The 14,404-nt window shown below is 37.0% G+C and overlaps 1 protein-coding gene across 3 annotated transcripts in view; it reads right to left on the bottom strand.

Moving 5' to 3' along the window:
- The window catches only part of LOC127661584 (B-cell CLL/lymphoma 9-like protein), a 60,490-nt gene extending 46,350 nt beyond the window's left edge, over window positions 1-14,140 (bottom strand). For 2 of the 3 annotated variants that reach the window (XM_052152344.1, XM_052152348.1), the window contains exon 1: window positions 13,804-14,140. The gene's annotated coding sequence lies outside the window, so the exon portion shown is untranslated. Of the gene's footprint in view, window positions 1-13,365; window positions 13,481-13,803 lie in introns of those variants that run through there. The other variant, XM_052152346.1, reaches the window with a different exon arrangement.
- Between the last annotated feature and the right edge of the window lie 264 nt (window positions 14,141-14,404).

Here is a 14,404-nt window from a genome sequence, read left to right as displayed (position 1 = left end):
TCAACAATCGTCATTAGAGGGGCAAGAATTCTCTTATGTGAGAAATTGCACTTCATTAGTGCGTAAAGCTAAATATTTAAATTAAGCTTCTGTACACACGCTGTAGTTCAGCCAATGGCAGCGCTTGAGGAAGAAACTCAACAGGAACCTTGTACACACAGAGAATAATTTCCATTCCACCTTCAAAAGTTCTGGCTCAATTCTGTGAAAGTTTGTCCTAAGGGAAAAAGGCTTGTTGTGTTGAGTGTGCAGTACTCTGGTATCTTTGTAGAGGCTCACAGCTGGGTGCTCTTGTTTTCGGCATGTTAAGAGCTTCTTGATATCACATTATTCTTTCATAGCTCACCTAAGCACCGAGGCTTGTAACTCATCTAGAAGCTCTCAGATCACCTGAGCAGAAAAGAAACACTTTGTTCAAAATGCTGGACATTATTGTCCTTCCAACACACTACAAACAGCCTTTAATAGACCCGAAACACAGATCTACAATCAATGACACATTTCACCTTCCTTGGCATAGCCTTTTCTGGCCTGTTAAGCTGGATGAAGTTATCGTAATCACCTTCAAACTACAGTGGATATAAAAAGTCTACACACTAGGGCTGCACGATTTGGGGAAAATGTCATATTGCGATTATTGAGGCTAATATTGCGATATGCGATTGCGATATAATAAACATAGTATCATGAGTCAACTTGCTTGATTATCAAGGAAAATGCACAAATAGATTACTGATAATGTGTATTTCTCAACTCAAACATACAAACTAGCAACAACAACAACTATAAATGCACAGTGTTTTCAAATTAAAATAATATTTTTACAAAATTAAATAATAACATATTTGCATTACTGCAAACTTGTTATTTTCTCAATATTACACCTAAATAAAATGGAACAATAAATAAGAACATACACATTTTCATGAAAATAAGATTGTCCAAACAAACAGGGACATTTAAACAGGATGTAACATGTACTATCTATAAACTCTTTTGAAAAGGAAACTGGATATAAAAGTGTGGTTCACTCAAACCACTAAAACTGTTGTTGTTGTTGCTGTTGTGTTTTTTTTTTTTTTATAAATGACCAACTGGTATTTCCAAATCTAGTACCTCTGGTACCGCTTGTCCAGAGTGTGGATCATTTTCTGAAATCCCACTTTGCTAATGGTGCATCATGTCTCTTTATATCTCTGTGAAGACTTGTCATATGGCGTGACACTCGCAAACACATCTGTAATTGTGCTTTGATTAGTCAATGAAAACTGTTGACATTTTAGTCATATTTTAGTAACATTTAGTCATATTGATATTTTAGTCACTGAACACTGTAAACATATTAGCCATAAGAGTATTATTGATAAGCATTTGTCAATCTTGTATATCCAAAACACACACACACACACACACACATATATATATATATATATATATATACACACACACATTTTATTGTTGTTGTCATTTTAGTGTTGTTTTTCACATAAGATTGATCTTATCATGATGATCTCATCAATGATGCTACACATTGCAAGCTACAGACAGGGGAGGTGAGAGACGAGCTTCTCCATGTTAGAGTGCACATCACTCGGCAGAACTTTAAATCTCTACCGGTCTCGACTCCTGCTCAGATTGTGTCTGTTCCGCGACTGGTTGAAGCGGCTCTGACCACACCGAGAATGACAGTTTTGGAGTATGTGTTTATTTACCTGGCACGCTCCCGTACAATATGAACTTGAATTAAGGATGAAATAAAGATATATCGCCAAGCTATGATCTGTGTTATTTTTTCTGGCCACCAGTTCAGTGTCGGTCTGCTCGGCATCCATCTCCATGCTGAACATCGGAAACTGACATGACATGACCACACGTGCCACTCCCTAAACTGAGACTGACTGGTCATCTTTTTATTAGCGGTGTAGAAAATGGGCAAACAGCTCTCAGAGTGAATGGGCTGTCATGTCCACACATGCACTTATTTATTTAATATGATCGCACAGGCTGACATCGCGACTGCTATATGATTTATCGTGCAGCACAACTACACACCCCTGTTAAAATGCCAGGTTCTTGTGATGTAAAAGAATGAGACCAAGATAAATCATGTCAGAACTTTTTCCACCTTTAATGTGACCTATAACGTGAACAATTCAATTGAAAAACAAACTGAAATCTTTGAGGAAAAAAAAAAAAAAAACTCCTGGTTGCATAAGTGTGCACACCCTTAAACTAATACTTTGGTGAAGCACCTTTTGATTTGATTACAGCACTCAGTCTTTTTTGGTAGGAGTCTATTAGCATGGCACATATTGACATGGCAATATTTGCCCACTCTTCTTTGCAAAAGTGCTCCAAATCTGTCAGATTGTGAGGACATATCCTGTGCACAGCCCTCTTCAGATCACCCCACAGATATTCAATTGGATTCAGGTCTGGGCTCTGGCTGGGCCATTCCAAAACGTTAATCTTCTTTTGTGGATTTGGATGTGTGCTTTGGGTCGTTGTCGTGCTGAAAGGTGAACTTCCTCTTCATCTTTCTAACGGATGCCTGAAGGTTTTCTGCCAAAATTGTCTGGTATTTGGAACTGTTAATAATTCCCTCCACCCTGACTAAGGCCCCGGTTCCAGCTGAAGAAAAACAGCCCCAAAGCATGATGCTACCACCACGCTTCACTGTGGGTATGGTGTTTTTGGGTGATGTGCAGTGTTGTTTTTGCGCCAAACATACTTTTTGGAATTATGGCCAAAAAGTTAAACCTTGGTTTCATCAGACCATAACACTTTTTCCCACTTGCTTTTGGGAGACTTGATGTTTGTTTTTGCAAACTTCAGCCAGGCTTGGATGTTTTTCTTTGTAAGAAAAGGCTTTCATCTTGCCACCCTACCCCATAGCCCATTCATATGAAGAATACGTGAGATTGTTGTCACATGAAGCACACAGCCAGTACTTGCCAGAAATTCCTGCAGTTCCTTTAATGTTGCTGTAGGCCTCTTGGAAGCCTCCCTGATCAGTTTTCTTCTCGTCTTTTCATCAAATTTGGAGGGACGTTCAGTTCTTGGTAATGTCTCTGTTGTGCCATATTTTCTCCACTTGATGATGACTGTGTTGATGTATTCACTGTGTTCAATGGTATATCTAATGCTTTGTAAATTCTTTTGTACCCTTCTCCTGACTGATATCTTTCAACAATAATATCCCTCTGATGCTTTGGAAGCTCTCTGCGGACATGGCAAATGTCAGGAAAATCCTACTAGAACAGCTGAACTTTATTTGTGATTAATCAGAGTCACTTTAAATGATGGCAGTTGTGTAATGACTTCTATTTAACATGAGTTTGAATGTGATTGGTTAATTCTGAACACAGCCACATCCCCAGTTATACGAGGGTGTGCACACTTATGCAACCAAGTTATTTTCAAGTTTTAAATTTTTCCCCCACGAAGATTTCAGTTTGTTTTTCAATTGAATTGTTCACATTAAAAGTTGAAAAAGTTCTGACATGATTTATCTTTGTCTCATTCTTTTACATCACAAAACAAGGCATTTTAACAGGGGTGTGTAGACTTTTTATATCCACTGTACCTTTGCATTTATGATGTACCGATAATGTCATGGTGTGGCCAGGGTTGTATGGCACAACAAAGACCCACCATGCCCAGAAGCCCATTTTAGGCCAAGTGGTCAGCTTAAATTTTTTTTTTATTTTTTTTTTTATTATTACAAAACATACATTATATATTTTCCACCCAATAAGGCCTCAGTTATGGCAGAAATGCGGAGTTGTTTTTAATATTCCTGTCTTTTGTGAATATGCCTTCCCTCGACACCTGTCTGTATGCCTGAGAGGATGCACTGCTCTTAAAACAACATGAAAGCAGATGGTAGCACCGGGACGAAATCTCTCCCATAGCAGAGGTGATATGAAGTGTGTTATAATTCATTTAAAAACTACATTTAAACCAAAGACATTTCTAAATTCAAACTGCATTTAAAACGAAACGGCAATTAAATAACGAATTGGTAAACATTTTTACAATCACGCAAGTATCCCTCTATGACAACAGACTGAAAAGTACTAATACAAATTAAGATTCTAAAAGTAAGCATAATAATTATTATGATAATAATCACAAAAATATAAATCATTGTTCGAGGTGAACGTGTTTTGTATCATTTTATGATTTAATCACAGATGTATAGGCTAAAATAAAGTGACTTTCTCCTGAGATGGTCTGGAGGTCATTTACAGCATTGTTGCAGAAGACTGAAACAAAGAAAGTACGAGAACCCTTTACATGCGTGTGTTCCACGAGACTGCACACCTCCGAACAAACAGCACGTCAGACATGCACATAGATGGCTTTTCTGTCATCTGTTAATAATAATAATATAGTAAAGTGTGTTTCTTCAAGCACGCGTCTGTGTGTCTAACAGCATTACTTGTGTCATTCTTAATCGGAGATGTCTTACAGTTACCCACCATGCACATTATATTCGCTACCTGCAATTAAACGTCTTCTGTCAGTGTGTGTACTTCGCTGATTGTCATTTGATAAGTTGGAAAAGAACATCTGGCTTTCAATGCATTATTTAGGGTCATTTATCATGGGTCGCAAATGCTTTATTAGGCAACTTTTCTTGATTTAAGGCCATTCTATTTATTAGGCTATTGTATTGATATTGAAAGTTCCATTCAAAATGTTTCCCCCTTTTGAAAGGTATAACATTTCACACATGTTGTCCCTTGTACAGAGTAAAACCGGTAATATTGTATTGTTCCTACACATTTGCCAACTGTCTAGTGGTTAGATCCTACACGTTAAAGGAATGCACAGGGTTCAATACAAGTTAAGCTTAATCAATAGCATTTGTGGCATAATGTTGATTAATCCAAAAATTATTTAAACCCCTCCCTCGTTTATATATATATATATATATATATATATATATATATATATATATATATATAAATAAATTATGTTTTGTGGTAATACAAATAATGATTACCTACAAATGCTGTTGATTGAGCTAAACTTCTATTGAACCCAGAAAATTACTTTAACACATGATGCTGGATGAGTAAGTAGTTCCAATCAGCACTTAAGAAAACAGTTTATTCCAGGGTTTTTCCAGAAAGAGGCATTCTGAAACATCATGTAAACATGAAAACAGAAACGTTTTTCCATGCGCCGATAACACACCCAGGTTTCTCTTGGAGAGTGCAGCTTGTGTAGCCATGTCAATGCATTAGCGGCGTACTTACAGGTTTTTGAGGAGTGTGCATGAGCATACACAGACCGGATAACTAACGTCATAGTATGGAGCTATACATTATATAAACACAGAGGAAAGAATTAGACATTTCTCGGAGTACAGTAGGAAAAGGGAAAAGAAAATACACTATAAACTATGCCCATTTATACACCAATTGTCTCATGTCTGCATAAATGCGCTCAAGTATACTGGGGGAATCCCAGTGTTTTACGTAAGAGGAAAACCACACTTTTGCAGCACATTCCCCTGCAAGCTGCGATGGGAAAGTTAAGTTGAAAAAACAGAAATAACTTCTGGAAATAAAGCGAGGCAACATAGAATAAAACAGCAAAGTCTTCCTCGGATCCCATTATTGTTATTTACACAACCGTCACAGGGAAATTATGTTGTGGTGAAGAAAACTGCTTACTGATCAAGCTGCTTTTACATGGGTGTGAAGTAGGGATGTCATTAACAAAATGGCATTGATGAGTTTGCAGGTTAGTGAAACTTGTGTAACTGTGCAAACTGAACAATTATAAATGGCAATGTTTTATACAACATTTCTCTGTATGTAATCATGATAAGGTCTTGCATTCAAGCTGTCAAACTACCAAAAGACAAACTTGTTACAGAAAATACATTGTGTAGGCTCTATGAAAGATACCTATACACAATATATCATCCAGTTATACTAGTGTAAATAATCTGTCCTTTGATAATGCTTTAAGGTAGAAGTGAGTCACTCAGTATGGCACTTCAGAATGTTGACGCAGAGCATTGCCGGTGTGTGCGTACCTTTGTAGGAAAAAAAGTATTGTTTTGAATTTAAGAACACGCCATGTTGTCCACCAGATGTGTCCGGAGTGTGAATCCCTTTAATTTACCCTGCTGCTCACATTAGTTTGGTTGAGAAATATGTTAAAAAAGACAAAGAATATCGTGCAACTAGCAGCCCTATTTATATCTGAAAAAAATCCCAATATATCGATAATCATCTGGAAAATCTTCCAATTATCGGTGCGTGAAAAAGGCATTGATCCCAAGCATCTCACTCATGATAGAGATGGCTGAACATCAAAATGTGAGAGGAACGTTTTGGGGCACTTTGCTGTATATCAATCATTGAACAAAATAATTAATTTGAGAAGAGTGAAGTTGATAGAAAAGTTTGCAAATCAAAGGTTTTAATATTTTGTTCAACCTTTTGAGAATGAAGTGAAAGCAGGCATTGCCACCAAAACCAGGACTGCTTAGAGACTTAATATAAATTCATAGAAATGTTTGTGTTCAGTAAGGCACATATTAAAGTAAATGGGCCCAATACACAAAATATTTACTACATACCGTTTTAAAAGTAGAGCTGCAATACTGGAGCACCGGTAAACCCTGTCGGCCAAAATCCTGGTAGCTTTCACACAATGTAAAGGAAACCAAAAGAGAGTTGACATGACTTTGAGATTTCAGTTTTCATCATTGTCTTCTGTTTTTGAATAAGCTGTTGTGTTATCCTGTCCATGATCAGATCTACAAAGAAGATGTGATGGAGCATGTGTGCCTCTAAGCTGCTTCATGTTTTGAGTGCGAGTAGCAGAACTTTGGCCAACAAACGTGCTCATCTAAACCAGAAGAACGAAATGGCAAAAAAATAAATAAATGAAAAAATAAACACTTTAACCTTAACAATAAATAGTGCTATAATTTTTTCAATATGCAACCTGTGCATATCTGTTAACATCTTAAAATATTTTTTAGTTTTTTCATGACCCTTTAAAAAAGTGGGGGAAAAGAATCTCAACAATTTGTGTGTATATTTCAGACAAATGTTCCTACTGGCCAAGATGTGACATCACAATCTTGTCTACTCTAGTTTCATAAGGCAACTGTTTATTTCTCACTGTTACAAATAAAGGAGAAGCAGATCACTCAGTTCCTAATTAAATTCAAAATGCTATGGGAAGAAAGGCTCTTCTTCAACACAAAAACCCATGCATGCAAGCCACTACATTTACATACATTAGATGATTTCGGTTGCCTGACCATAATTTTTGGTGTAGGTTAAAATAGGATGTGGTAAACAAGGTTAAAAAAACATTAGCATGTCTCAGAGAAAATGTTTTCTTAACAACTCTATGCAAAGGGTACATGGTAAAAGGTAAGACATGGGTAAGCTAATTTTCCAACCCCAAAACCACAACGTTCACTATTGAAAGCTTAGCAATGATACAGGACCAGTGATGTCACCTAATTTTGAGGATGTGTCATGTTTGTTTCCCCTATTTTTCCCCTATTTTATTGATGTCACAACTGAAGGATTAACATATTCTAGATTAGTTAGATCACTTTGAAGTAAACATGAAATCAAAATTGACCACATTTACTTTCTTAATACACATTCATGGTCATATTGTGAACTAATAATCAGTGCACATAACTTCAAAGATTGTTATAAGTAATAAAAAGCTCTGCCTCTTAGAAGAGTTAGCTTTGCAATGACTGATGTTAACATGACACCATGGAAGCGAAAAATAGACAAGTATTTTTTATCCACCTGGCTCTGTCCTGGTATGAAACCAACATGATCAACACAATAAATTGACATGTTGCTTCCGAAAGTTCATGTACCCTAAAATCGACCACATTCTGCCAAATTACTGGCAAGCATCATGTTAAAATGTGTTTATATTTTCCTGAGGCTCTACATGTTGAACGAGTGGCCTCAGAGACACAGGTTCTGGTCCTATGGAAACCAGGAAGCAATTGCATTCACGTAAACAATGGAGAGTGTGATTTAAAGTTTGCATTTGTGCTTTAAAATTGAATTTTTACTCCACTGACGATTAAGTTTAGGGTTGGGAGTAGTGTTAATATAGTATGCATTCCTGTTGACTGTATAACATCATTTACAAGTAAAAACAAACAACTCGCTTTGGCACCCCCCTGTAGATATTTCACCTAGTCAGCATTACTTCCAGCTTTCGCCACTGGGGGCAGTGGTTCGAACTTCAGTAAGCACAGACCAATTTCAGCAGCAGAAGTTTTGACCAGTTTTTGCCGAATTTGCTGAATGTGATCAGACGGATGCAACGCCCACTTTCCAATCCAATCAATTTCCGATGGATAAAATCAAGCCCCACTCTACATTTTTCTCTTTTAATAACAAATACGGAAGGTAAAATGGCTTGCAAACAAAATTTCCCATCGATTTTAAAGGCAGATCCCTTGGGCAGCTTTCTCTTAAAAACTCACTGATGTCTACGAGGTGTTGAGCCAGTGTGGGGCAGTGATACTATGAGCCTTGGGCCTCAAAGACAATTCAGATCAAGTTGCAAACTCTGTGAGCTTCTATAAATAGCGTGGTAGGATATCACGCTCACAGCTCTAGTTAATGGAGGGCACAGGCTGTATGGCCACTGGGCTAAAGAGCAGCCAAACATTGCCAGAACAGACTTCACACATTCTCTCTCTCTCTCTCATCACACTCGTACTACTGCTGCAGGAAAATTTGGGAAAAGACCCGGTTAATGTTACTGAAGCAATTTGCCTTAAGTATCAAGAGAAAATAGTAACATTATCAGCAGTGTCTGATCTGGGGTCAGCTCATGGTATCACTATCTCTCTATCACACACAGTAATGCCTTAATCAGCTTGCGTCACAGAGGCCCTGGAGAGCTGACAGGAAAAAGAGAATTAAGAGGAGTGTGGGTAGCACTCTTGTGAGGGGTTTGATGGATGGGATGCAACGTTTTTTATACTATGAAGAATGACCATGAAAGAGAAGTTGTAAAAGTCAACATGAAATCAAAATTTACCCTATTTACTTTCTTAAAACGCATATCTGTTTTTTTCCAAAATATGCGCTTACATCAAAATGTAAGAACTTTCTCCGCCTCTGAAATGAATTTTCCTTTTTGGCTTATGTCACCAAGCCCGCTTATATATCAGCCCCTCACCTCCAACCACCTGTCAACATTCTGGTATCATGTGACAGCCCATTCAATTCCTGATGGGTAAAATCATGTCCCACCATACATTGTTCTTGTTGAATATACGTTTTCACCAAGAAATTAGTCACATTGCCGAAGTAAAAATCAAATAACTATGTTTTTTATTTTATAAAAATGGGCTGTTGATATGAATAAATCACCCAAAAATGAAAACTCTGTAATTTTCAAGCAAATGTTACTTCCATGGAACAAAAAAATAAATATTTTGCAGAATGTCCTAGCTGCTCTTTTCCATAAAATGAAGTGAATGTAACGTCAAACCTAGTGTGATATGTCTTGATGCACCGTATTTTAATGTACATAAAAGTGAATGAGATTTGAGAGCTACGGGTGAAGGGGAAGGGCTGGGTATTGGTGCAGATATCCTGATTCGATTCAATTTGATTCTGATTAATTTTGCGCTCAACAAGCCACGTGATTAGATGCACGGAAGGACAGTCTCAGACGCAGAGGCAACTGAGATTCGTCCTCCGCCACCCGGATTGAGGCAGGTCACTACGCCACCATGAGGACTTAGAGCGAATTGGGCATGCCAAATTGGGAAGAAAAGGGGAGAAAATAAAAAATTAATTTTAAACAGTGGACATTCTTCCTTGGTAAATTATAAAAAAAATTTTTAAAAAATTTCGACAATTGTTTATTACAATTTTGTTCACATTTATTTTAGCTTTTTTTTTATTTACAAATTCTATGTATTTACAATTTTTTGTTTTTGCAAGTATTTATTATTGCTAAACCATTTCTGCGTCTTTGAGAATAGGGGCTGTTCAGCAAGTGTCTCACAGAAGTGTTTTGTTTGAGCACATAGTAACGAGAGTGGAGTCTAATGGTTTCATTTCCACATCTGTGCTAAGGGTGATCTATTTTTTTTATCAACAGTTGACTGTAAAAGAACAGAAAGGGTATCAAAAGAGACATTATTCAATAACAAAAGGGTTGCGTGGATCTCATCTTTGGACACATGCACGGAATGCGTCAAACCAAACTTTTACTCTCAACACGTAGTGAAAGAATTAGGTGCTGAACTTATTTGCCACTATACTACTCGATCACTGGCACGTGAAATCTAAATATGTTCCAGCTATGACTTATAACAAAAAATGTTTAATCACAAAGCCAATATTTGGAGTTGAGTTGTATAAACTACTTTTAAGGTACTTTTATTGTGCTTTTTAAAACTTCACACCCCCCTGGTCACTGTAGCAAGGGCAGCGCAAGCATTCTTCAAAATTCCTCTTTTGTGTTCCCCAGAAGAAAAGTCATATAGGTGTGAAACTAGGACTGGGTAAAAAATATACATTTTCCAATGCATTGCGATCTTCATTTGAATGTCTTCAATATACATTTTTAAATCCCAAGATCAATCTTTTATTGTATGTGCAACCCTCTTCTACAATGAGAGAAAACCATTCTCATTTGCAATCAAATTTCACGCTGTTTGATTAAAAATGTCTGTGATTAGCCACTGGCTGGTAAATGTTCAGATTTCACTTACCAGTGATTTAGTAGTATAGCGGGAAAGCAGTTAAGCACTGATATCCTTTCACTGCGTTTTGAGAGAAAAATTTGGTTTGACTCAATCTGTGCATGTCCAAATACGAGATCCCAGCAATCCATTTGTCGTTGAATAATGTTTCTTTAAATGCCCTTTCTAATCTTTAAATTCAGAAACTACAAAAAAATGTTGTTAATACTAATCATGCATAGCACAGAGGAGTTAAAGCCATTTGAGTCCTCTCTTGTTACTAGGTGCTTATTTACAGATGCTCTGTACAGAACAGCCGGTTTTCTTAAAGAGACAGTACCAGTGTTTAGCACGTGTTCATCAAATCACTGTAAATACTTGTAAACAGTACAAATTATGCATATAAAGAATAAATGTAACAATTTATAATATATGAAATATAATATAATACTTATTGATGGAATACATGGATTTGTAAATTTTTAAAAAGCTCAAATGTGCCCAAAATTATGGAAAACTAATCAAATATAATTAGTAAAATAAATATTTTCATAATGTATCTAGTTAGAAGGTCTCCTGTGTAATTAACAGCATTATCTGGGAGAGAATGTATTTCTTATGTAAACAAAGTTGACATAATAACTGAAATATACCCATATGAATCAATTTAAAATCGGACCAAATCGAATCGAGAGCTTGTGAATCAGAATTGAATTGGGTAATCTGTATCATTACCCAGCTCTATGTCAAACAACATTAGGGTAAGTAGTCAAGTCATTTTCATTTGTATAGCGCTTTTCACAACACACATCGATTCAAAACAGCTTTACAGTAAATCATGCATTAACAGACACAAAAAACTGAAACGAAAGTCTTAGTGTGATCATTGTATAGTTTGATTAAATGTGAGTGTAAATTGTGTATAGAAATTAAATAATTAAATAATAATTGTATTTAGAAAACCCAGTGAGCAAGCTGAAGGCGACTGTGGCAAGGAACACAAAGATGTTGGTTAATGAAGAATAATAAGATTGGGAGAAACCAGACTCACCGTAGGGGCCAGTTCCCCTCTGACTAACATCATGAATAAAATGCTAATATTAGTTTTTTATGTGCAGTGCAAGTCATGGTTTAAAACGTGTAAATGAAGCAAGTGTTAAGGTCCAGAGTTAAAAATATATATATATATATATATATATATATATATATATATATATATATATATATATATTTTTTTTTTTTTTTAAATGATGACAGTATTTTAATTTTAAGGGGAAATATTATTGCTGTAATGGCGTTAGCTACTAAAAACAGTCCAAATATTTATAAAATGTAATTTGCTGTTATATTTGGACTTCTCTTGCTTTGTTCAGCAACTATTTTCCAAGTATAGGTCTCTGCAGAACAGTAATGTGTTTTTTCAAACATGTGGGCGTTTCTCAAATATCCAATGAAAGTAGGGAATCTCAGTGTAGTAATCAGTGGGCGTTTCCAAACCAGGATGGGCATTTCTAAACTATCAAATGAAAGAAGGAAATCTCAATGGTTTGAAAACGCTCACTGATTGAGAAAAGACCATTTTTTTTCTGCAGATATACAAGTCTCACTATTGTGCCAAAACATCAAATAATGTAACTTTTCCATCAGAACAGTTGGAATGTCACTGACTGATGTGATGACTATTAAAAATCTACCTCAGTTGTTCTCAGCCAGAGGGCCCGTGGACCATAAGTAGGCCTCAGCAAACTTCCAAAGGGTTGGCAAGAGACCTAGCCAGTTACTCAAATAACAAACCATTTTTATCTAACATATAGGCTAGTTCAATAAAACATACAGTTCTTAAATCTTTTAGAATTTACAATTAATTATCTTAATGTACCAATTCTGACACTTCATGGACAGTGCGGGTATATATAAAAAAAATAAATAAAAAAAAAAAGGTTTTGAATTAATGATCTACCAGTACATCAACTTTTCAATCAGTTCATCAGGTTGCTGTAGGTTTGTCAACAGGATTACTGGTGAGATGTAAATTTCCACAGAAACCACTGTCAAGAAACAGAAGTGAAATATGCTAGAGTGGCTCCAAAAAGTATTTGCATGTTTAAAAATGTATGAATATCATTGCATTCTACAACAAATTAACTTAAGTGTTGTCGTCTGCAAATAAATAATGCTAGACATTTTCACTAACATCAATTTTCTTTGCGATTACATTAAACCAACTTTTTTTGATGTTTATGTTCCCTCAAGTTAGGTGCCCATTAACTAGTATGGATATGTTAGGTTCTGACAACCTCTGCCACCATTCACTTTTATAGTATGGGAAAATGAATCATAATGGTGACTGAAGATGGCATCTACTTTTTTTGTACAGAAGACATAAGGGTTTTTTGGGTGATCTAGTCCTTTAAGTGTCCTTAGAGGCCACTGTTTATGTTCAAAACACTCATTTGCACCATATGAATGTTTTGCATGCATATCCTGTTGCCTTCGCAGTTTGCGGCACACCTGAACTCAATACAGCTTACATTTGAAGCTTAAAGTATTACTATTGCAACTGCTTTTCCATTCAATTCATGAATGCGGCCGAGCAGACAGTGCTCAGATCAGCAGCACATTCTTCAAATGCCTACCTCTTTCTGCCAATCAGTCGCGACATTCAAACTGCTTAGCTCTTTTTTGTCAACCACAACCCTTCATACGACACTCAAAATGTACCAACTCGTTCTTAAACACCAGCCACAAGTGTTGCAAAGTCTGTCGAGGCGTTTCGCGTCTTTTTACGGTCACATGGAGACGGGCCCGACTGAGCTCATTAGCATCCATTGCATTGAAGAGAAGCAGTTAGCAGGCGAGGCTAACTCCAGGATCCCTTACAGCTGCTGTTGTGACTGCGACTTCTCAACAAACGCGCCGCCGACACATTCAGCCAACTGACAGCTTGATGGCTTTCGCGCCTTTTCGAAATAGATACAATGTAACAACCGCGCGGCGGCATTTCGAATGTATAGAGCGCGCGGCACTGTCAGAGCACGAGACTGTACGTGTGAGTGCGCGTGTTTGTTTCCTACCCCATTCCGCTGCGTGTCTGCGAGGGGAGGCCGATGTCAAGAGTGACTACCAGCCGACATCAGACGTAGTGTCCGCCGCCGCCACTGCGCAAGATCCTTCTCCGGCTGTTAAGCAAACGATTCCGATTCCTCGAAGCAAAGCCGAAGGTTCAGTATGCGGTGGTTTCAAATATTGTTTTATGTTCGGCTCCGAGCGGAAGACGAGTCCGGAGGAAGACAGTAGATCATGACTCCGCTGTTGGAGACGCTGTCTGCATATTACTGCCCTGAGTCTAGAGGTAGCAGAAGGCGCTCTCAGCGTTCACTGATGAGGTGCTCAGACAGACAGCCGCTCTAGCGTTCAATACTCAACTCACTGTACACACATATGAGTGACACACTCAGCCAGAGCTGAAGCAACACTGTTTCCTGCTGTTTGAATGAGTTTCAACTTAATAGTAATACGCCATTTAAATAAAAATATATTAATGCATTATCATTATTATTAGTACTTTTAATGTTACATATTATTAGAAAATGTATTATTATTATTATCTTCATTAAATGTTTACAAAGGGCTTTACAGAGAGCATACATGCATGCACATGCAAATGAAATGAAA

The sequence above is a fragment of the Xyrauchen texanus genome, chromosome 21, assembly GCF_025860055.1.
Source record: "Xyrauchen texanus isolate HMW12.3.18 chromosome 21, RBS_HiC_50CHRs, whole genome shotgun sequence".
In the NCBI taxonomy this organism is placed as follows: domain Eukaryota; kingdom Metazoa; phylum Chordata; class Actinopteri; order Cypriniformes; family Catostomidae; genus Xyrauchen; species Xyrauchen texanus.
The sequence above is the reverse complement of the archived record's forward strand: the minus strand, read 5'-3'. Positions and strand labels throughout refer to the sequence as shown.